General features: G+C 39.2%; 1 long non-coding RNA gene across 1 annotated transcript in view; it reads left to right on the forward strand.

Moving 5' to 3' along the window:
- Positions 1-651: 651 nt before the first annotated feature.
- The window catches only part of LOC124169764, a 171,770-nt gene continuing 147,411 nt past the window's right edge, over positions 652-25,010 (forward strand). Inside the window, exon 1 of the long non-coding RNA XR_006867230.1 lies at positions 652-1,195. This is a non-coding gene — a long non-coding RNA (uncharacterized LOC124169764). The remainder of the gene's footprint in view (positions 1,196-25,010) is intronic.

Below are 25,010 nucleotides of genomic sequence, written 5' to 3' on the forward strand. Positions count from 1 at the left end.
TACATTTTTATTTTATTCACTCGGGTTATCAAGCCAACAGTAGATAAGGGAGGAGAGGGTAGAGATCACCCCAGAATAAGGCACAGTGGTGTAAATCTCAAGCATCAAGAGAATGGGGGGCAATTTTCTTTTGTTGGGCAACCAAAACTCTAACACGCTGGAGCAATGGTGTGATGAACACGATGTTTTTCTTTCGCTCATTCCAACTTGATGTCACTCGTGCGAATCTCACTCAGAGTAATGGGCATCATAGTTTTTCTTTCCCTTGGTTTACCTCAACTCTTAAATGCCTAGACGTCCAAGTTTACTATTCGCCGTCTAGGCAGAATAGAGAGAGCTGTGAGGTTCATCACCTAGGCAGAATAGAGAGAGTGGTTGAATGTATTCTTAAGACTGCCGCAAAAGTTGTTTTCGTCGGTTGAAGAGCAAAAGGAGAGAGCCTGGGCAACCGCGGCAAGATACAGGTCATATGACGATGCTTGAAATCGCGTGTACTTAACGACGCTTTTGACTTCGGCATGAAGACGTGGAGTACGTCTACGCACGCTTTGCTTCCAATGCCTTGTTTGGTTGCGCGTCGTGTCTTCAGTCGCCCCGAAGCGATAAGCTTCGACGTTTGGTTGTGTCTGCGTGACCCGGGGTTTCTTTCACTTCACTTCAGTTCTTTCCTTCCGCGAAACGCGTACCACCTCTGTCCTTTGTCCGCGCGAACTGTGCCGACGTTTCAGAAGACATATCACCCTCGCTCAGACGTATTTCGTCTTTATTTCCTCGCGTGTTATTCGTTTAATACTTGTGCTACGATACTGAAATTTGTTCATGGTGGACCCTCGCTATATACCCTCTGCACCTCAAACAGTGATATTATACCTAAAAGAGTACACAGAGATCAAGTTTTTACACCTGAGTTACAAGTGCAAGTGGCAGTAACTGAAAATATGCAAGACGATTGTCGTTTTTCAAAAGTAATGCGCCTGAATATTAATACCGGGTGTCTGGGAATTTTCCCGAACTCTTCGTGATTATTGTAATGCAATCGTTTTCGTGTGGTCGTTGTTGTGCATTAACTAACTTTGAGAAGATATCGTGTGTTGTGGAGAAGCGTGTTTGCTTGCCATTCGTATTCCGTCTGAGTCTCCTAGGAGATTATCTGCTCGGCAAGTGCCACGAAGACCATGAGGGAATATATCCTGAGGTAAGTTCCAGTTCATAGTAATCTTCTTCTTCATTCTCTGAAGCTAAATTCCCGTCAGGGGTCGCTGTTCCTAATTAGTGGCCACCAAGTCAGTTAAATATCCCGGGCGTCCACCCCTTTCACTCTAGAAAGGTATAAACTTATACCTAAAGATTCATCGTACTAAGTTTATTATTGGCCTTGACGTCAATCAAAGGTCGTTTGGTAGAGGAGTTAGTATTTTAAGGAAGCCTATACTCCGTTCATTTTATCTCTTCGGGTGAGCTGGTGTGGCCAAAGCAAGGGGAGGGAAAGAAGGGGAGGGAAAGTTTCTCGACACGTGACTTTGCCTTTGCCAATCAGCAAACAGTAGGCGTGCCCTCAGTGAGTCGCTCTCAGACCCTCGCCGATTGAATATCATGAATCTGCTCGTGGAGCAATTTTGCCAAACCTCACGCGTTCTTCTTGTGTGTGGCTAAGTATGCCTTCCACCAACGGTGCCTCATTCAGCGGGGTAGCTGACAATGCAATAGGCTTTTGTGAAAGGGTTATCCAATGAGCAGTCATATTGTCTCGGCGCCGGGGCCAAAATACCTGTGGCCACCTATGACTCACACGTTTTCAGTGGCAAGGTAGAGCGGCTATGTACATTTGGCAACGTTATGTTCGCTACTCCTCTCTCTCTCGGTACTACCCCTCCCCCAACAGCGAAGCCATCCGAGAGTGTCCGGGCTCTCACGAAAGCTCACTCGCAGACATAAAGTGTACTTACCAGTATACTATAGATGAAACTTAACATGAGCACAGTTCACGGTTAGCCGAAAATTTGTTAAACCCTCAATCTGTTTCAGGAACGACCTTGAAATATGATAAAAAAATATCGCATTAAGGAAAGTTTTGAACCAGGATGAACACCCGTAGGTTGACCCGGTAAACCAAAGTTTCCTGTTTTTATAGCGAGTAGACTCGATTCTTCGATTTTTTTAATTCGGTAACCTCTTCATCCAGATGTGACCGTTGTACATATTGTATACTTTCGAGTAGGGAGTCGAAATTTGTCGAATATTATTTCATTCGTATTTATAACTTATTAATGAAGAATTAAAAAAAGGCTATTCGGGCTTCCAGCCGGGTGGTCTCCCTCCATTCTGCCGACGTTTCGGAACACGAGTCGGGTTCCATCCTCAGGGATAATGGTTAGTTGATGAAGCAAGTAATGTATGGAAACCGGCACTTAGGAAAATAAGATTGGCTGCCTCCCGGCCAATCACGTTAGACCGTAGAACCAATTGAAGACTGTATAAGCTGTCAAACTTCATCCACTCACCATTAGCCCTGATGATGGAACCCGACTCGTGTTCCGAAACGTTGGCAGAATGGAGGGACACCACCCGGCTGGAAGTCTGAATAGCCTTTTTTGAATATATTCGCCGGGAAAGCGTCAGATTTTATTAATGGGAAAGATCAGATTTTATTAATGAAGTACATTTCCCAGAATTTATATTTCAACTGCATATTTATTAAGGTGAAAAGTAATAACCGTACAGATATGCACTGAAACATGGATGAAATCATGTAAAAAATTTTGTCTGAGAGGCTCTAGTTATTCTTGCCCCTGGCAGCAAAAAGTCCGCTTTCTTCGCAAATCGTTTATTTTCAATCAAGTGATTAAGAGAGGAACGAAGTCAATAAATGCGCATATTTGCCGTGTAAATAGCGAACTTGCCAGTCCGTATTAATTCAAAGCATATATGCACTACTTCAAAGTAAAGCTCGTACGATAAATGAGATTTTAATTTCCATATTTGCATGCAATATCGATAAAACTAAAAGGACACGTTAAATGTGCTGCTAATTGCATTCACTTAATAACGGGGTGAATAGCAGCTCGTGAATTTCGAGGCTTCAATCAAATGATTGACCTTTAACGGAAGACGATTTCATGATGCGATACGTCAAATTAACGCGAAAACAGAGATTCAAAATATGAAGAATTGGCTATGCGTCGTGAATTAAGCTTAAATGTCAAAGAGTAAAATTTTGTACGGCAATTTGATTCTTTCCTTGCGAAATAAATGCTTCTAAACCTTAGATTAAAAAATAATTGGCGTTCTCTTTCATTAACTTCTCGTTTATATAACACTAGCAGGCCACTCGGCGTTGCTCGGGAAGAATAGTACCCAGAGAAGTGGAAACTTGGTACCCCCAATCCCCAATTTATATATAATAATAATATATTTATTCCACATTATGCCATAGAAGTCGTGTGAAGGCATAACCCAGTAAAAAGGTTTGCACCGAGAAGATTAATAGGCGAATGTAGCATCCTTTAAGTTAAGTTTTCCCTTTGAGTGTGTCGAGATGCGTGCCTACCCGGCAGGATTTCCAATCCCAGAATTTGTATGATGTGACGTAACAAAGTGTCCTGAGAAAACGACTCAAATATATTACCGAACGTAACCAAAAGTATCACTACAGACTTTGATAGCGTAAGATTCACCAAAGTACTAACTTTAGTTGCAATCCGTGCAGCCATATGGAAATGCATTGAGGACAAACAAACAGACATACTCTTTGTATAGATAGATTCTACCTTCATTTATTTAATTTGGTTTGGTTATTTAATTTTTGATATTTCTCAGCCTGCTCAGCTTTAACGAAAGTGGACATCAATATCTCTGATTTTTGCCTTTTGTGTTAACGGTTTCTTTTGGGAGCTGGTGTAGGTCTGATTTGCATTCGTGTGAAGCTCGCAGAAGTTGCTGGTGTTGATCATGCCTCTAATTGTCCTGATTGCTTGGAGGAATCAGGCAAAGGTGTATTAGACCTTTATATTTTCACAGAGATCAGACAAAATGGTCGATGAGGTATCGTGGCTAGTTGTCGCTAAGTGTCGTTGGATGGACAGCCGTTCGAGGCCGGAGAAGCTTCCAAAGAGTGATCCTCATCTCCAAAAACATGTGTATTGATTCCGTCAGGTTCCTGGCTTTTTCAAACCATTTACTTCGTTCTGGACTGAATCACACTTGATGTAAGCTCCCGCAAACAGTTTCCCAACGTCGTATTGGATCACGATCCACCCTGGGTTACATTTTTGAAACGCGTTTATTTCTCGTAAAAATATTTTGCTGTAAAAAATAAATAATGTTTTTTTAGTGGTCCATTCTCTCTATTGGCTGAATTCAATCTGTTGTATGCGGAGCGAATGACAAAAAAAAACAATATTAGTTTTCGATTCCTAAGCCGGATAATATTTCGGGACTTCGTGGTTGCCCAGTAACGACAACACCATTCTGTTTTCAATTGGGCGCACTGTATTAGGAAAATAACTTCACCCAACTTAAAAAAGGTATCTCCGTGTACCCAAACATTGAGGAGAGCTATCAAGGCTCAGGCACTATTAAAAGTAATAAGAGCTGAGGTTTGAAAATCATTATCACCGTTTCGCTGGAAATTTCTTTTGAATACTCATTTGACTACAACGTTTCCATTCACAAAACAGGAAAATTCCTACCTGTGATTTGGTATTTAGTCATAGTGAAATAAATGGGTGGTCTTTGCATAGGGGTATTAAGGTAAGGGAATTGAAATCGGCTCTGTGTCATACTTTTATTTAAGAGGGGTGTTCGATTGCTGGGAGTGGTCATGAACATAGGTTTCATTTTTTAGTATTCTAAGTGGCAATTAAAAATCACCTCAAGGGACACCTATCCTAATATCCATTCTGATCTATTTCTAATGTTCCTCATGCAACCAAAAAAATAGACCACATTCATACATGAGCTCGGGAATTATGAAAGAAAAGGAATAATCCAACTCATCAACTCGGAGCCATTTTGAGTCCTCATTCATCTTTTATAATCCGCTCTGGGATTTTTAAGGAACATTATTTCGTTTTTTAATCCCAAAATTCATAGAGTGAAAAGCGGCCATAATACGCGCGCTGCCTGAATGAAAGCCTCTCCCTTCGCAGTGGTGACAGTCGATTAATCGGTGGACGTAATTGGTTTACGTTCCAACCCACACTGAATAAAAAAACAAGAAGAGACCGTTTTACGCGCAGAAAATATAACTCCCTCTTTTGTTCGGCGTATGATCAGTGGCGCGCAACTGTTCCTGCCTTCGGAATTAGTTCTCACCTCAGCGCATGCGCACTGTGTCTCTAAATGCCAAATATTCTCTCAGTATCCCAGTCATGATCGGATCACCATATATTTTCGAACATGTGTGACAACTTGATGAAAACCATGTGCTGAGTGTTATATTTCTCCTGTTAGGTGGAGGTGGAGGTTGGAATTATAATTTGAGTGTTCTACTGATAAATGTGGGTTGCCATGGAGTTAGGTGATGGATTAAAAAAAGTAAGCTTTGTGTAATTTCACACAGTATTTATTAGGAGATCCAGTAGCAAAGGAGGCGTTCATGAACAGGAAGGAACTTCTGTAAGGATCGTTGTGTAAGAGTTTAAAGAAAAGGTTAGTGAAGAGTTTGATTTGGAGTGTAGCTCTCTACGGTGCGGAAACGTGGAGTTTGAGAAAAGAAGACGAGAGAAGATTGGAGGCATTCGAAATGTGGGTATGGAGAAGAAGGGAGAAGGTGAAATGGACGGAGAGAAAAAGGAACGACAGAGTGCTGGATATGGCTGGCGAGGAGAGGGCGCTTTTAGATGAGATACGGAGGAGACAGAAGGTATGGATGGAGTTAGTGCTTAGCGGGGAGGGGATGTTGAAAATGGTGCTAGAAGGTAGAATGTTATGGAAACGAGGGAGGGGAAGGAAAAGAATAGGATTCTTAGATGGATTGAAAGGGAGTAGGCCTCACTGTGAATTGAAGAAGGCAGCGCTGGAAGGAAAGGGAGGCTCCCAGATCACTTCTTGAGTACTCCATGGAAACCTACCGTAATCGTTAGAATACTATAATAATAATTGGTTCCAACTTTTTCAGGAGAGAATCGGGTTGGTGTTGTGGCTTGAGTGTTAGCTTCCCACCCGGCAGGCCCGGGTTCAAATCCCGGCAGCGGCAGAGAATTTTCAGAGACTGCCCGATCCCTGCTTGAATGTTGTGTGGAGGACATTTCAAGCGCAACACTCCGTCCGTCGGATGGGACGTTAGGCCGTGGTCTCTTTGACACCTTTCGTTAAGAGCTCAGGCTAATGCCGACGCCGGGTTTCTCTCCTCCCCTCCTTACCTACCTTCCCTTATGTCGCAAATGACGTCAGCTGTCGGTCGCTTCCTCCAAATACCATGCCGTGACCTTTTCAGGTCATACTCTAGAAGTGAGTTCTCCTCTCCGAAGAGGTCGGATCCGGTTGAGTCTTTTAATAAATGCTGTTGTCGCGCGCACGCGACGTGGTTTGACGAGTCACTCCATGAAACGGCACATTTTGGGGTCCTTTCCAGGTTGTCAGCCGACCGAAGACCAAGATCGCTCTTTCAAATTAAAAAATAAATAAGTTTTATTTCCCAAAGCACAGCTTACACAGCTCCACAATCACCAAAAACACCAATAATCTCCAACTCCGCCACTTTCTGCGATGGCTACTCTGACAGCAATCCCCGCATCCAATACGCACCTTGAGTGTTGCTATGATTATTTGTTTCTATGGTCGCCGCGCTGCATTTTGATTTTGGTGGCCATTTTTTTAACTAATCCCCTTACTCAATTTTAATTGAATAGACAGATAAATAATTGTAAATTTATTGTTTTCATTATTTTTCCTGTGGTTTCAGACAATTTTAGAGGGGATTTTCATAAGGCTTTTTGCCGTATCTCGTCTCGTTCACCCCAAACATTTGTATTATGAATGAGAGAGTGGTCGTTAAGGGGCTTTATAGTATATAGAAGACAAGTCCACCTATGTGTGTTATACACGCGTCTGTGGCTTAGCCTGGGGTGAACTCTACGTTAACATATTCAAATCAACCTCCGAGTTAAATCGCCTATTAAGTGATAGAGCTCCTCAGGCTCTTATCCTAGTCCGAATAATATCCGACTCGCGGAAGAAATTATTTTTTTCCGTCCAATTCCTTACTCAACGGTATGCACGGTCTGGGTTCTGTGGATACGTTTTCTTTCTAACTTTCCCTCAAGGGTGAAAATTAATGAATCGTTGCGTGGAATTATACGCACCTTGACCCGCATCCAAACAAACCCCGCTTCCGGGCGACCAGCAATCATCATCAAACCAGTCTCGCACTGCAAAGCCTCCCCCATCCCACAACTAAGACGCACCGCCCTTTGTGTTCACAACACTGTCTGGAATACCACAAAGTTTGCTTATAAATCAATGAAATGTCACGATTCCACAAAGTAACCTCACAAACCATTGATTCCATGGAATATTTAAGAGGTAAATTTTCTTACATTCGTATAAAATCGTTTCAGGCCTGATTTTGTGGAAGTTTGCTGTATCCTTGATAAAAAAACAAATGGTCATTTCCTCACTATTTAATGCAACACTCAACGACCCACCATAGTTTCAACACTTTGTGTTATTTTGTTACCTTAAAAATGACACAAAGTCTTGAAAGAAAGCATGGTCGGTCGTTTAGTGTTAAATTAAATAGTGTGGAAATTACCATTTGTGTTTTTATCATGGGTTTCTTACAGTCTCCCCTCCCTCCATCTTCATTTCCCAATAAGGCTTACTCCCTTTCAATCTATCTATAAATCCTATTCTTTTCCTTCCCCTCCCTCGTTTCCCTAACATTCTACCCTCTAACACCATTTCCAACATCCCCTCCCCGCTAAGCACTAACTCCATCCATACATTCTGTCTCCTCCGTACCTCATCTAAAAGCTGCCTCTCCTCACCCACCATGTCCAGCACTTCGTCGTTCCTTTTCCTCACCGTCCATTTCACCTTCTCCATTCTTCTCCATACCCACATCTCGAATCCTTCCAATCTTCTCTCGTCTTCTTTCCTCAATGTCCACTTTTCTGCACCGTAAAGTGCTACACTCCTTATCCGACTCTTCCCTAGCCTTCTCTTTAAACTCTTATATAACGATCCCCTCACATGCTCCTCCTTCCTGTTCATAAACGCCTCCCTTTTCATTTAATCCTTCGCTAATTCATTCCATAAACCAGTCCCGTGAAATGGGGAGCAATTATATAGTATTCGGCACATCAACGACAAGCCTTTTCAGTCTCCATCTTCATTCAATTCCGTCACAAATTTTTTTGGGTTTATTATTACTATATTTAAAAAAAAAGGATTAAAAATGTTGAGTACCGACCATATTATGCGCCAATGGGCGTGTCCTCTGGGAGCGGTGACAGTCGATTAGTCGTCCGAAGCTAATTGGTTTACGACCCCAAAAGCACAAAGGACAAAAAAGCAGCGGGGTGCGATCTCTTTTTGGTCGTCGCGCGATTTGTGGCGAGCTGTGTTCCGCTTTCGAAAAACCGACATCGCCGCAGCGAACGTATATGTGTACATGGGTTTGCGTCCTTTCACGCCGAAGCAAATTGCCCCCTCTATCGCCCACCGCCTATGCTTTTGTCCAAGGGCTTAAAATCAAAGGGAAAATATCTCATCGCTCTTGATGTGAGTCGGGAAAAATTCAGTTTTTTTTTAATTTTATTATTATTTTAAGATAGAGTACCACGTACGGCAGTGTTGCCATTTTATAGTGGCCAGGTAATAATACATAAATTAGAGAACCGACAACAATGTAACAAGCAGAAACAAGAATGAACTTTACACAAAAAGACAACGAGAATTTGCAGTAAGAGGCTGTTTCGGTGAAAGATAAGATAGGGAAAAGCAGTATTGCAATGTACACGCATGATAAAACACAGATATCACAAATGAATAAGCTATTTACCCCTCACTAGGAACCATTGTGATTGCTGACCATTTCAGATGTTGCCATGGGTGAGCGTGCATTCCATATTCGTATAAATAATAATAATAAGATATATCTCTACATTTACATCCATGTGAATAATTATTATAAAGTATCTCTCTCATAGCGAACTTACTGCAATACCTAGTTGGCACGATCATTCCGCTTCTCTATTAGTCAGTGTCATCAATAATTAGAAGACAAAAGGAAATAAAAAAACTTATACCGTCGCCTTCTCCACCTAATGATTATGAGAAGATAAAGATTAGTTTTTCTTGTAGCAACTTCTATGGAAATCCACCACAGATAGACTTCCTTATCCGGCATTCGAACCTGACTCTGTTAAAGTATGCTATTAAAGCAGTTAAATCACCCAGCCATCTTCTTACAAGGCGACAATCAGGCTGGCTTTTACCAAACACGTTGTTAAAATAGTATTATTTTATTTAATATAATAATACTTTTTGCTTGCCAGAAGAATCTCTTGGTCAACCTGGGGCGTAAAGCGAGTCTAACCATGAGTTATAATTCATTCGTAGAAATTTTCATAATTGATAATGCATCAAGCACATATTCAGCATGACATCCTCGCATTATTTGTTTCTCTCTCCGTCTGAGTGTCAAATTAGCCTCTTTTCTATCCCATGTTATTACGCTTCATACCGGCATACGACACCTAAATGGCTTACCTTGAAGTCTTCTTTTCCTCGCGAATCATAGGACAGGCGTTAAGATAGGATTTTTTCTGATAATATTTATCACCCTGATGTTTAACCATGTCCTGGGTAATATATCAAAATGAGAGTTTTTATGATTTTATGGTCTCAAGAGCTATGCATTTTTGTTATGTTTAGGTGATTAAATGTTATTGAAGGACTTACAGAGGAAAGATTTGATTGCCATAATGTAATTTCTTCTATTCTTTGTCGTATGCTTTAGGTCCTTGGATCTAAATATAACTGATTCTAAATATCACCGATTTTGAAACTTCCATTTTCTACCACACCCATTAAAAGAGGTTATAACAGGTTGTGATTACGAAGTTAGTCAAAAATAATAGGTCATCAAAAAATTTAGGATATTTACCCAATTTATAAATACCCGGGTTTATTATGAAGTAACCGCAACGCTCTTTCGAATATTTAATATATTTAATGAAAAAAATATTTAATACCCCTTACCAAAACCTCACAACCAACATTATCCACCCACTTGTTTGTGTCACGGGCTTAAAAATACAAAACAAAAACAAAAATATATACCGACACACCCCCTGCCAGACACAGCCCGCCTTCCAACAGCTATTACGGCCGGCGCGGCCGCGGTGTGGTCCTGGCGCTTTGTGGCGGAAAGGCGTCTCGCTTAATATTTTTACCTTTTTTTTATAACTTTTTTCGTCCCCAGTTCCCGGTAAATTCGTTCGTCGGAATTAATTAATTTTTGTCGGGGACAGCGTCAGGTGGGGGGAGAGGGTTGGTTGTTCGGTGTGGATTTTTGAGGTGATAAAGACTCGGAAAAAGGATTATCCCCGATACAAAGGGATTACAATGTGATTTTTTCCCTTTTCCTCAACACCAGCCAAAAAACATTCTCTCCCACCAATCCTATCGGGATTATTCACGCTTCGCTTATAGCTAGGGCGTAGGGCTGGTGGGGGGGATGTAGTTTTCAATTTATTTCGGTTGTGTGCGGTGATATTAGGGCCCGTGATGATTCAATTTTTGAAAACAGCGTAAAGAGGACCCATCGTACGTTATGCCGCGCTCAAAGGCCGCGATTAAACCGCGCAATTTGGATTTCGAGCGAGGTAAAATTCAAATTTTCATCGCCTTTAGGTGCAGTCTCCGAGAATGAACAGCGTGCGTGAAAGCGAGCCTAATAGTATAGTTTGAAGCATTCAAACCTTATGAAGACTACAAAGGGAGCATCCCAAAAAACGTAGTTCATGTACGAGGTGTGTTCGGAAAAAACGGGAATTTTTATTGTTTTGGAATGAATTTTTATTTTTTCGTCTACGTTAATGTTGTCGCCATCAAAATGGTCTCCATTAGATATTGTGTACCTTTGCCAGCGCTTCTTTCGACCTTTTATGCACTTCTTAAACTCTTTCTTTGGGATAGCCTTTGACACTGTCAGCGATTTTTTTAAATGTCATCTATGCTCGTGAAATGATGACCCTATAAGGTTCTACTTATTCTTTGAAATGAGAAACGTCACCACGGAGTCATGCGGAGGCTGGGGCATCGTTACAGTATTTTTTAGGTCAAAAATTCACGAGCTAGCAATGACGTGTGAGCCAAAAATCGCTGAGCTCATAAAAATGCCTAACATTAATCGGCTACCACAGAAAAAGCTAACAACGAGTACAGTTGAAAATTTTTGTCACTCGTCAGGTTCATGTATACCAACATAATATAAAAAATTGTCGGTTGGACTCTTGAAACTCGTGAGAAATATTAAATTCATTATTCGTTATTTTCTGAAATTGTATGGGGATAAACATTAAGTAGCTTGCAGACAGATTATAGGAACTCTTCGAACCAACTTCAACTTCTCCTTGTCATAATAATGTGAACTGTTCGAAGGTGTATAGATATTCGGCTCAAAAAGGCAATTTTATGTACGTAATAAATGCAATGTATATCTTTAGCATCGCTCAATGATAATTTAATGTTTTTCATGGTAACTCGTAATGGATCCATACACTGATTGTTAGCACAAAGTTGTAAGATAAATACGAAAGTAAGAGTTTCGTAAGGGTTTTTTCGTTAACGGATGATATTCACGAAAGAGAATTGCCAGAAAAAAGTGGGAAATCTATATTTTACAAATCTAACACTATTTGAAATCCCTCGATGAAATATATCCCTAATAAACCTTTTATCTGTAAAAATAAGAAAAACTGTAATTTCCCGAGTGTATCTATTTGTTATGTCCGAATAATATCCAACTCACGGAAGAAATTATTTTCTCCCGTTTCATTCTTAACTCACCGATATGCACAGTTTGGGGTCTGTGGATACTTTATCTTTGAAGCTTTCCCGCAAGGGTGAAAATTAATGAATAGGTGCGTGTAATAAGCTTATGCACATTCAACATTATACGTACAAGTAATGCAACACATTTAATTTTTGGGACAGAGGTCGTTTTATTCAGCATTCAAATACACCATGTTATTCTCTTATCTTTTAGCTACAAAGTTAACCTCTGTTTAGGTTTGTCACGAATCAGTCACTAAATAGAGCCAGAAAATGTAATGAAGCTTCAATGCAAAAGGATTGCATCTAGAGGAGATCCAATTTCATCGCATTGTAGGCTGATTTCTGTTGCCGATTCAGTCGCATTTTAATCGGTTCTCAAAAATGTCCGCGGCGCACAGTGGGCTGGAATCGAAAAAAGCTGGACAAAACCCCCAAAATAGTTTTCTTGCGTACGGAATTCGAAACTTTGCACAGTTGTTGTCAATACACTGGTGCATTTTTTGACGCAATCCGTTTTTCATAGGTTACATTTTTAAACAAATTACTTAGCATCAAGCCTGAACATATTTCGCAAAAGTTACCCGAGTTGAATTTTTTTCGAAACCCAATGCGGGCAAATTCAATTCGGCGCCGCGATGCGTGCAATGCGATCCACTTTTTACCAATATTTTGCAGCATAGGTAATTATTGAAATTGCGAGGAATAGCACTGAAAACTAATGAAATTGATAGATCGCATCATCATTTGCATACATTTGGTTAACACCCCTAATATTACCTTATTTTCCCGTGAAACTCGGATCAATACGTCCGTCAGCGACACTAGAGGCGAATTTTGTAAACCTATTTGAATGCGCGGAGGGCGACAACTCATTTAAAGGATTTAAGCAAACACATTTAAACTTGAGGATCCTCTTTTGTAATATTCGTGCTTAAATGTAATATTTTTTTATTTCGCAAATTCTTGATTCTCAGTGTTTCACCGCGTATGGCGGTGTTCGCGGTGATCAGTACATTCTCTGTCTTTCTTTCGTGATTGAAATTCATTCCTGCTATAATTGAGGTTTACAGCCATCGCGAAAACTTTATCCTGCAGATGCGAGGAATAGGGGAAACGAAATTTGAGGGTGGGGTGAGGGAAAAAAATCGGAGGAGATCATGGCAAATAGGATGAGCGAAATAGCGCTTGAGTGTGTCAGTGAAATCCCAAGCCGTTTTGGACAATTCGACGTGAAGTGAAGCATGATCCATGGGGGGCTACTTACACAACCCCGCCGTCCTTTCGCCAACTCATTCAAGGGAGGGACAAAGCCCCCTTGGAAACGTACTGAGGCAAACAGCAGGGTGGGGGGGTATTCCTTACAACACATGCGTGATAGATATGGTTTGAGTTATCCCTCACATACTTCGCGATGGCCTCAGAAGTAATCTACCTACTCTTACGTCACGGCTAATGTGAACGCCTCATATTACGCGATCTAAAATGGTCGAATTTTTAAATGGAGGTTCCACATAAAATCTTTCACTGAAATCTCACCTTCTCTTACGGAATTTCCTTCTGCTTTAAGTCAGTAGAGGTAGTTTTCTCGGGAGATGCTTACCAAATAACGCATCCAAGTAAAACATACTCTGCTGTAGGACCACTCACAGGAGGAAAGTATGGCGCTAGTTGCGCCATAGAAAACAATTTTGGGAAGCATATGAATAAGGAGTAGTAAAAAAACTGAGAGAATATTTTTTCAAAACGCATGCTATATTCCGATTGGAGAGGATTTGATTAATTTTGGGAGTAAATTCCTCACTAGAGCACCCCTGTTTTAAAGGGATTTTCAAATTCGACGAATTCATTGAAAAAAATCAAAATTTTCCAAGAAAATTGAAGACGATATTGAGCCTTTTTTTATCCTTCTCCCGACAACAACCGATTTTTTACGACTGCAATTTTTCGATCTCAAAATTCTCTCCCAGGTAACGCCGTAAGCTATCGCAGGGACTGTAACAATTGAATGCTCCATTCTCCATTACCAGGACCATCACACTTAGGACCTTGCCTCCTCCTAATTTAGCCACCGCAATAGCTCGATCACCTTGGAATGCTGTAAATTGAAAATTTTGCTATATTCGCCAGCATCGGTTGATATTTGCCTTAAGTAGTTGTATTATGTATCATTTTTCCTAATGTCTTCGCAATAATTCTTATAGATGCCAACCAATCTTTTCAATAAATGCCAACCAATTTTTTACAGTTTGCAGAGAAGGCAATCTCAAAGAGTTCAAGATTGCACAAGTACAAAACTATCAACTGTGACACATTTCAAAACTACTCGGACCTTCTTCGCCATTAGATACATCAAGGCAATCTGTTGAATTATTAAATACTTGGCAACTTATTTCAATGGAATACATTAGTTAAGTTGATCCTTCCCAATGACATGCATGAAGATCGGTGAAAAGTGAATAATGACAAGTTAATGAAGTCCATTGAATTTGTTTTTAAGCCTTCACTTGCCATCACTTCCATATCCCATGCTCGCTCTTCATCAATTCTTTAAATTAATTACTTGCCCATATACTCTGATAATGCCATTGAACTGTAGCTTCTTCATCATTTACTTATCTTATGCTTCTTGAATTTAATTGTAAGTTCTTCGGCTAGGTAAAAAAAATAAAAAATTGTTATAATTATGTAGCTTCTTCTCTGTAGTTTTCAATGTATTTTCTTACCACAGATTTAATGCTTGATTATGATTAAGCCGGTATGGCATGTTAATTTTTTTGTAGTGAATGAGCATATTAAAAAGTTAAACTATTAATTTAAAAACTGAAGTCTTCGGTATAAAATATATTTAAGATCTGAAATGTATAATTTCAAGAAACTTTTCCGATGAATTGCTTTTGATCCATTTTCACAACATGTTACTTTGAAGTTCAACACCACTGGCTTTATTTTCATTGGAGTTCAACCTCAGTTATCATTCTCGACACTGCAGTATAACGACATGTGTCTCATTATGGATTTATATCAACAGAAGTTTATGTCTACTCACTGAAATACATAGCTATGTAGAAAGTAATCTAATATGGGTGACTATTCTTCCACAAGCGCTGAATGTTCTGACATCAAAAAGCATTACGACGAAACAATATCCACATCAACCTACTATTATCACAGGTTTAACTGCAAAAGCTGGTCTTATCTGTGGTGCTACAGAGGATTAGGATTAACGACCCTGCCGTACATCAATATTGATTCCTCAAGGATTCCACAAATTTGCCGGGTGCAGAATTATTGCAGATAAACGTAGACTTGAGCTCGGGTGGAATATTCGAATCACATTTGCCTATCATACGTGCGAATGACTTTAGTGGGTATGTTTGTTGCCACAGGGTTCTAGACAGGCTCGGTGTTGAACTTCCCGCTGTTACGAAACGCTACTGGAATCGACGATATCCAAGTGACCTCAATCTTGTTAAACATACACGCCATACGTATGTTTCCACATGGTTAGGGACACGGAGTATCATAAGCGGATAGGATCTTTTCGTTTTATCTTTAAAAATAAGCGCATTTATGCATTAATCGGTGAAATGTGTTGGCTTCACCGCCGCTATCTCCACCACGAAATTTTCTTAGTCACAGAATCACCCACTCGTGTCCATAGCTGCAGCAGCTCAGTGCAATGGCATAATGGCATCTTATTTTGAGTATTAGAGTCACGTCTCAGCCACAAAAGGTTATCTATCATGGTGTAAATGCATCGTAGTCCTATGGAATTAAAACTGAGACATTATTGTTAAAAATTACAACTAAAAATAATGTCATTTCCATACATTCGATAAAATTTTCTCATTTGTGTTAAAATTTTCACCATGGTACTTCTGGAATCCTCGGAAATGATATTGCACGCACGATGAGTAGCCGGCCTCGGAAGCGGCGGATTAAAGTTTTCGCCTGCCAACAAGAGGTCGCGGGTTCGAGTCCCACCTGTGTAATTTCCCTTACCCAGGGCATGGTTGTTCGTGCACCTATAATTGCTGAAATTTTATCGAATCCCAATGTAAAAGGCCAAAGGCTGTTTTTGGTGGAATGGAAATAAATAAATAAATGAAATCGTTTAAACTCTGTAGACTCTATAATCTACTCTGTTACGGATAAATGTTATTGTAGGTGGGAGAGTGAATATTTTGCATGGATCCATTAAAATTCTATTTGGATTGAGAATTCTGGATAGCAAGGTTTGTAATCACTGGTTTCGTAAAGGAAAGAGGTGGTACTTAGACCCCGGGTCAGTGGGCAAAAATTGATTGACCAAATTTGATGATGTCACTGACTCTTGCCGAGTGGTACTCCACTTTTCCGCAACTCCTCCCTATCACGTCGTTGGTTCCTATTAGAACTCTAGTGTGAGACCCCCCCCACCCGCTTTAATATCTAGCTTCTCTGAACTAGTTTATGATCAAAAACTCCATTTACCTAATTTTATGACGGCACTGACCTTTTCCGACAGGTTGACCGCTTCTCCTCAACCTATCGCTTCCTTCTCACGTACTCAGTTGTTTGCTGTTAAACTCTTTGGTGAGAGACCCCTCCCTTATAAAATAGGGCTTCCCTGAACGAGTTTATGAGCAAATAATACAATGACATGATTTGATGACGTCACTGACTCTTGCCGAGTAGCTCACGGGGCCGCGCGCAGAAACATTCACGCACGGATGCCGCCGCGGTCGAATTTTATTGTCGCCGCACAGGTCTCTCTGGATGAAATCTGATACTTTAAATGGAATACAAACCGTCTAGAGGTGATATTCCGTACCATTGCCAACCTGCGTCTCATGGGTGAGTATTCGTCCTTCCCATTCTCGTATGGTTCGTGTGTCCCCTTCCTTTCCTTCCCTTGACCTTGTCGACAACCCCTCCTCCCTTCTTGACCGATCCACCCCTTTTCGTCATTTCAATTTGCATTCCGCGCGGCCGCCGAGAAAATAAACCAAATCGCACCCCCCTCCCCCGACCTCGGCATTTTCCGCTTGCTTTGCGTAATGGATCTTTCTCCATCTCGTCAGGCATATCTCATTCTTTCTCTCCTAGCTGCTCTTCTGCTGTTGGGAGGCTGGGAATTTAATTAAGGTGGAGTTAAGGAAAGAAGGTTTTATATGAGACGAGTGGCTCCATTGCAGTGTAGTGGTGGTGTGCTGAAATAAAGTAAATGGGAAAGGAGAGAGAAAGGGAGGAATAGTCATCAACGCGCAAGAGAGAGGAGTCGAGATTGCGCCGTCATTTTTTTTGCTCTTCTTTTTTTTCCCCGAGGTGGATTAGTTCAAAAAAATGACGCGGGAGGGCGAGCGATAATTGCGCCGCAAAACAAGATCACCCAGACTTCTCTGTACTTGTCGTCGCGAACATTAATGGGGTAGTTTCCTTCATCAAAGAAAACGAAAGGCATTGATTGCGATTCGCTACCTACCAGTACTGTATTCATAATATAAAAAAAATGTTTGGTTTCAGAAATCCCAGTTTAGAATAATGTTAATAGTCAATTTTAACCTCATTTGAAAAAGGCCAGATTGGCGCCCATGCGATGCCACTCCACGTGACGTCACAGGGACCTAATTTCTATACGAGTAGATAGGAGTTTTACATCGTCTGAGATTACCAATGCATGTATGAGGCACAGAGCTCAGGGAAACATCTCTTAATAATCACCAATTAAAACTGGCTAAAGTCAGAAAGTTTTCTTCGTTTGATAAGGTATTAATAATCCTTATTTAAGCCAAGCGCTACTTGCAAGCAGGGTACTCTGCTTCCTGACAGCATCCTGCGTCGTATCAGCGGTCAGAGCCTCGCCCCAAGGTCACCTCACTTACGGCAGCGGGAACCAGACCGACGTCACACGGATATTTCCCAGCATTCATACTTAGCCGTCGCGTTCTCGCGCGCTTGAAATTTTTCACTTTTCATTTAATCGCGAAAAATAGATATCGTCATTAAAAAATCTAAAAGCATGAAATGCGTAATCCAGGAGTAATAATCTTTCGATTTAGGCGATAAAAAATTAAAGGAAACCACCCTTTTATCATCAAAACATATTGATTAGCTCAAAGGGGGGATGAACCTGAAAACTGCGGTGCTGAGGAATGGAGAAATGCGGAAGTAGTGGTAGTGATAAACTGCTTATAATTCGTCGTAAAGATTTCTGAAGATGTACGCTCACCTGAGGTAACTTTGGCCCAGACATGTAAAAAGATTCATAGAGCTGTATTTTGACATTTGCATTGAGTCATCGAATTAGTTCTTTCTCCAGTCGACAGGTGACAGTTATGACTCTTCTCCAGATGAAGGTCAATTAACATTCCTAAGAATGTTAGAGAGGAATTTTGAGCATTAACTGATTAAATATATATCAATTCTTCATTCATTCTCACGTCGCCTTAAGCTCAAACATACAAATAAATTCAGCGGGAAGGAAAGAAAGGGATAGGAACATATAATGGAAAAAGGACGAGGAAAACGGTGCTGTGGTAGATGGAAAAAAGCCAGAAATCAGAGGGAAATGCGGCCTGACTGGGACACGAACCCAGAACCTCCTGGTTTCCGGTCAGGTGCTCTACCAGGACGCTTAGACTGGCAAAGATTTCGGCAGGGGTTTATGCACAGAAAACTCCCTTTACTTTGGCCCACAAGAGTGACCAATAGATGGCACTGGAGCCGCTCACCACTCACCAAAAGAAGGAATGGACGAGGACACAAGGATGAAAGGAAAGATACACACTTACACGATAGCAGGAAAGAGACAGGAACATGCGTTTCGGGACACGCTGAGCCCAAGTGATGATATTTCCTAGTAGAAATGTTGTTTTGCATTTTTCATTTCTACTAGAATAAAAATTTTACAGATTAAAATCATGGAACACATGAGAACACAATGCCGTAGAACGGGGTGAAAAGAAACATTGGGGTGAATAGAAACGAAACTTTTTTTATGTATAATCTATTTCCTACATAACTATGGGTATATAGCGGCAACTATTATTTTTTTAGGTTGGTACACTTTTGGTCGAAAGTGAAATAATGGTTTGTTTGGTTGGCAGGACTGGTTCCTGTTTGTTTGTCATGTTGAATTTTACCACGTGATTCTTGTTTTTTTTTATCCACTTTGAACTTTCCAGGTAAGTCAGAATACGTAGTGTTCTTAAAAGTAAATAGCTGTAAAAAACATGGTTTAATTATTCATATAATAGATTCAGGCTTATTTTAAGCCCTAACTTTAACAATTATATTTAAAAAATTATTCATATTTTTTAGGTTTGGTTATCAGAATTTATGGTGTGAATAGAAACAAATCATTTTTAGTGTTTTATTCACCCCGCAAGAAAATTTTTCAAGGATGACCGGTCTGATCTCACAATTTATTTATTATAATTTAATCTAGTTAAATACGGTAATTGTCTACCTATTCAGTTTGCTTAGTTACAGTTATGTAACTTCTTTTGTTTATGTACTGAATTAAATCATTATGTTGAGAAATAAATTTGTATTTATCCATTACAAATTAAAAATACCATATTTAACTGTTTCCATTCACCCGCGATTCGTTTCAATAGAAAAAACATGAAATTGAAGTACTGTTTCTATTCACCCCCATTTGCGGGGTGAATAAAACACCATGTTTTAATTTTTTTCTTTAAAATCAAATAAAATTTAAAAAATCAAATACTAAAAACAAATAGATCTAACAGAGACCTGTGTTTGGGCAAAAATGTTTTGCATGGAACAGCTACAAATATGCACAATTTCAAACCAAAGTTGAAAATTGTTTCTATTCACCCCGTTTTACCGGTATTAAGAGATATTTTGTGCGGGTTTGGAATTGGCTTTGTTTAATAATTTGAGGTCAAGTGGCGTGATTGTCATTGATTGACATTCACAGGCATGAAAATTCATCGACACCAAACAGCAGCTGAATTTTTAAATAGGATATAAAATTAAGCAGTAGAGTGATTTCTCCCAAGCAATTCTGCAATCCATTTCCGAAAATGTACAGTTCTAATCATACATAGTGCATCTAAAATATTCTGCGTATGATAAAAAAAACTCGCTCAGTAAGGACATGAGAGTCCAAAAATTAAAAATTGTATCTCAACCAGTAGAAAAGAGCTTCTAACGCAGCAAAGATTCCGATACGTGGTGAATTCCGTAAGGAAAGCACGGGGGACCATGCAGAGGATTTTTCATTCGCTTAATTCAATATCTTACGCCAGAGTTAAATTATTAATTTCTTCATAATTAAATAGATAAAGGAATGTAGTTTCTTACACGTGTATTCGATTTTCGCCAAATCCTATTTTTTCCTATTAATTTTGCGTTTTTAGCTCAAAAAAATGAAGTTTTCTCTGATATCAACAATCGAGTATTTCCTTGGTAACGGCGGCCCAGCGGTTGTAATAGTTGTTCGTATAAAAGGATTTATTTTCTCTCGTTTGTTAAGAGATCGGGGCGGCCGAGTGGGTCAAAAGTCCATCTCCTGGAATACTAATATTAGGGTGCCAGGCGGTCCTTAGCTGACCTTCCTCTCAGAGGCCACACGAGGGCAACTGCGAGAGCTAGGAAAAATGTTAGAGGAAAGGGAAGCTACGGCCCCGGTCTCACTTTTTAATTATTTTCACGAATTCATTTTTTAAACAATAGTATTCGGTCATCCGCTTCGTATATTCGTTGCAAGGCTATTCGAGTCTGCATGACGGAAATATTTTTTTTCTTCGCAAAAATACAGAGGTGGTAATAAATTATAAAAATCTTAATTAAAAATCTTCCATGAATTTAAATATTCATTTCCTTTGATTATTGCTACATTTTAAGGCTGTTAAGTTATTTTTTTCGGGAATTGCAGAATGGTATTCTTTAGTAATCATGATATTGTATTCTCAATCAACTCTAATATTAATTACAGTTTTATTAATTGATTAACTAATTCATTTTTCCTCCTCGAGTTATCTTCAGGGATATTTGTATTCGAGACTGCATTACAGAAATATTTTTTGCGTCGCAAATATACAAATTCAGTAAAAAAAATCATTATAATCTTCAAAAATTTCGTCAATTTCATAACAAAATCACCAACAAATTTCTTGAAATTTTGAACGGCCTATGTGATCAGAACTTACCATCTTTAAGACAGACATTCGCAACTGAAATCTGTGCAATATCTTGAAGGTAGACATTCGACATTTTTCGCAAAAACTTTTTGTACAGCGTTTCCCTACCTTCTCCTTCATCCTAAATCCCAAAAATGCACTCTGCTATCGCAAAATCTGAAGCCAAGAGAAATATATGGTCAATTGGGATAACTTTCTCCCAGTGACGTAAAAAGATTAATAGTCCTGTATTTTGCCATTTCCTTCGATTTATCGACTTAGTTCTTGTACCAGTCGACATGCAGAAATACTTGCTTTAGTCCTGAATTAGTAAGGGTTTTAGTTCAAGAGAATAGAAGCAATTTTGAACATTAACTCGTTATTTATTTATTTACAAATTAAAATATAATATGATTTCTCTTAGCAGAAATAGCAGTAGCAGCTTTTATTTCCCCAATAACTCAGTCATTTGTTCAAATATATTCATTCTTATCGTGTATTAAGGCCACTATTTTGGGAATCATTTTAATGAGTGTGTAGACTACAAATCCTTGTATTTTAGCTGCAGTCATTATATTTTATGTGCAGTGGTAAGTTCCAACAGATACTTCAGAAAATACTACAGTGTGCGTAGTGGATTTTCCTTAATTAAAAATGAAGTAAGCCGAATTTGGTTGATTTTTTTTGTTTTCCTGCGTAGATTCATTCATTAATTCTTTTCTCTATACCTCACCCTTAACACAATGAATATTATATGTTTCCAAACCATTATATCAAGCTTGTAGAACTACCGCATAACCATTTTTTTTAGTATGCCCCTAATCTAATTCTCGTTCAATTTACTCACTATGAAGAACTCTTGTATCCATTGATGCAATTATCCTCTCAAAATAGAAAACATAAACTATTCATTCAATGAAGCCATTTTCACTATCACACAAATTGAGCTTTTATTGATCCCGCTTTTCGTATTGGATTGGCGATTGAGGCAAAGATATTCCAGCTCTCAAATTATTGCGTGAGCGGTATGCACGCCTTTAAGTAGTTCATCTTTTGTTATAATTTCAAGAATCGGATAGTTGCATCCTGGTAGTTACCGGCTATATGTCCTTCGAGTGTGTGGCTCTTGAGGAAAATTGATAATCTTTCGATGGAAATGTTTTTTTGCGTAATTGGATCAATCTTCGGGTGGGGAGCCACTTGACTGGAACGATGTTTTATCATCATTTTTCTAAAGTAATACGATCGTGTTTAATCGATTTATTGAAACGGTGAGCTGTTCAAAGCTATCTCAATTTGATTATAGACCGCACTGGACGGATCGGTGGTGGTTATTTTTAGGCTGAACGTCAATTAAGGGTAGTCATGAACAAGCCTATAATTATTGGCTGCACAGATAATTAAACCAACGAAGATGCAGCAGCATGCAATACCCAATTGGTGGAGATATGTTTATTTTTAAATGTATGTCGCTATCATGCATTTAGCTGACAGAATAAGGTCAAATAGCTTTATTCAGATAATATCACGTTGACAAAAAATTAACGCTGGCTAATTTATTAACATTGATATTTAAATCTGCCATTTTTATTCGTTTTAAGTGTTTTCTTCATTTCAGAATTTTAGACCTATTACTAATTATGTTCATACGAACATTTACTGTAAGAGGAACCAAGATATCACTCTATCGCTCCGTGTGTAACCTCTGTTCCTCCGTTTCGCAAATTGAAAAGGAGGTTAAAAGTTCACAAAATAACAAGCACTGACTGTTTTGGAAATTCAGGCTATTATATAGAACAAAAATCACGCTTAACTGACGTAATTTTTAATCTAGATAAATCTTCAAAGTTTCAGATAAGGCTATATAGAGAAGGCGACGCTCAAAACCAGTAAGTTTTCATAAGTTTTGCTCTCTGGATCTAAATGTGGAAACGAAAGAAAATATAATGCTAATTGATTAGCTTAACCCGACTTCATGAAGTACCCTGCTGCTTTCATAGAAAAAATTTACAATTATTACTATTAGACACTCAGGCATCAATGAAATCAGATTAAGGTTGCATACAATTCTGCAACAAGGAAAAGGTTAAGAACGATATTTACGTAATTTTTAACAGAGACAAAACATGATGTTAAACAAATTAGGCTGGAAGCCTATAGAGAATAGAAGGCTGCCAGCTTTGCCTAGATTTCTTGAGCAATTAAGAATAACATAGTTCCGAGTGACCCCGAGAACATCATATTAGTACCCCTCTATATTTCAAGGTTCGACGGAAACGACAGATAAAAACATGTTTTGCCGAGCCGAAAGATGGTAGGAATTCGCTTTTTTCCCAAACAATAAAAGACTTTCATAACTGTTAGGTGGGACTTCTTTGCAGAATTTCCTTTTTATTTATGAAAGGATAGCGTCCTGGTTTCTAATGGTGGATCACCGCGCAGGTATCGATATATATCGCACCTGTTTCATAATATACGCTAATAATTCTTTCTTATAAGTTGGCAAATTGCGACCCAGCACAATACAGGAAATATTCCATCGCAGCTCGGACAACGCACTATTCAGGAAATAGACTATAGGGTAGGGATGGACGGATCTAGGATTTTTTTCGGATCCGGATTCGGATCCTTGATTTTGGGATCCGGATCTTTCGGATCGGATATTTTCGGATCCAAATGCATTTTCAAATTCCAGACGCTGAGATTCCCCCGATGATTGTTCAATCTCTTGGGAAGAGTCACACTATGTGCCAGTCGTATTTTTCCTTTTTTTATTTTCCACGGATGAAATTCTCCTACGTAACCTCTACGAGGGCTTTTAAACAAAACGGTTCATGAGTAGGACAAGAATAGCATGCGACGGCGTATTCGAAGAGAGAATCGGAACTCTTTACACCCTTATTTTGCATTCACTGAAGCTATTATTTTAAACTTCGGATCCTGATCCGATGTCTTCCGCGACTTTGGATCCGATGTATCCGATGAAGGGCAGTATCCGCGGATATTTGGTTCCGAGGTATCCGATGCGACCATCCCTACTATAGAGTATTTCTGATAATTTTTGGGAGGTTCGGTAGACATTTCGATATTCTCTGAGATTAGCTAAAATCACTTCCGCATCACCGGTCTTTTCACATGACATAATACTCGTATGAAATGTATGCCATCATCTTCAAACACTCATTGCGCGTTGAATAAACGTTTTATAAATTTACCAGTGCCTCAGATCCGAAAATCTCACCTCAGTTTTTCTTTTATGTACTTTAGATTCATGCATATGTTGGCAACCATGTGTTAACTCTAAAAACCAAGAATATTTATTGTGATTTTACACAAATAATTTTTCGCGAAAAAAGTTAAAATAATACCGAGCAGAAAAACGTGATTCGTTAGATACAGTCTAAGATTTCTTATTCCATCCTCTAGCTAATATTTGTTGATACGAACTTTTAGATTTCTCCTCAATTCCTCCAATCCATAGTCAAGTCAAGTTAAATAATATAACCGATAACTTCAGGCATAACTGAAACAAACTTTACACAATCGAAAATAAAAGAATAAACTTTGTTAGCTTCACTAATATATTTAAAAGAGCATTTCATTGCATAGTTACATATTCAGGTCTTCCTGCACGATAGTTCACCATTTACATAGAAAGAGCCATTCATTTAGTTGAGCCGATAAGATGGAGATGTAACAATTTTATGAAAACCAGAGCTTCCTTTTTTAATCTATTAGAAAACCTTACAAATATTCTTTTATTTTCCACGAGTTAACTTTATTTATTGAATTAAACAACTGATAGCGAAGGAAAATGAACATTTGGACATTATGAGAGCATATTTTCACCTTATCCTTAGCCTAGCTAGCGTG

This window comes from Ischnura elegans, chromosome 12, assembly GCF_921293095.1.
Source record: "Ischnura elegans chromosome 12, ioIscEleg1.1, whole genome shotgun sequence".
Lineage (NCBI taxonomy): Eukaryota > Metazoa > Arthropoda > Insecta > Odonata > Coenagrionidae > Ischnura > Ischnura elegans.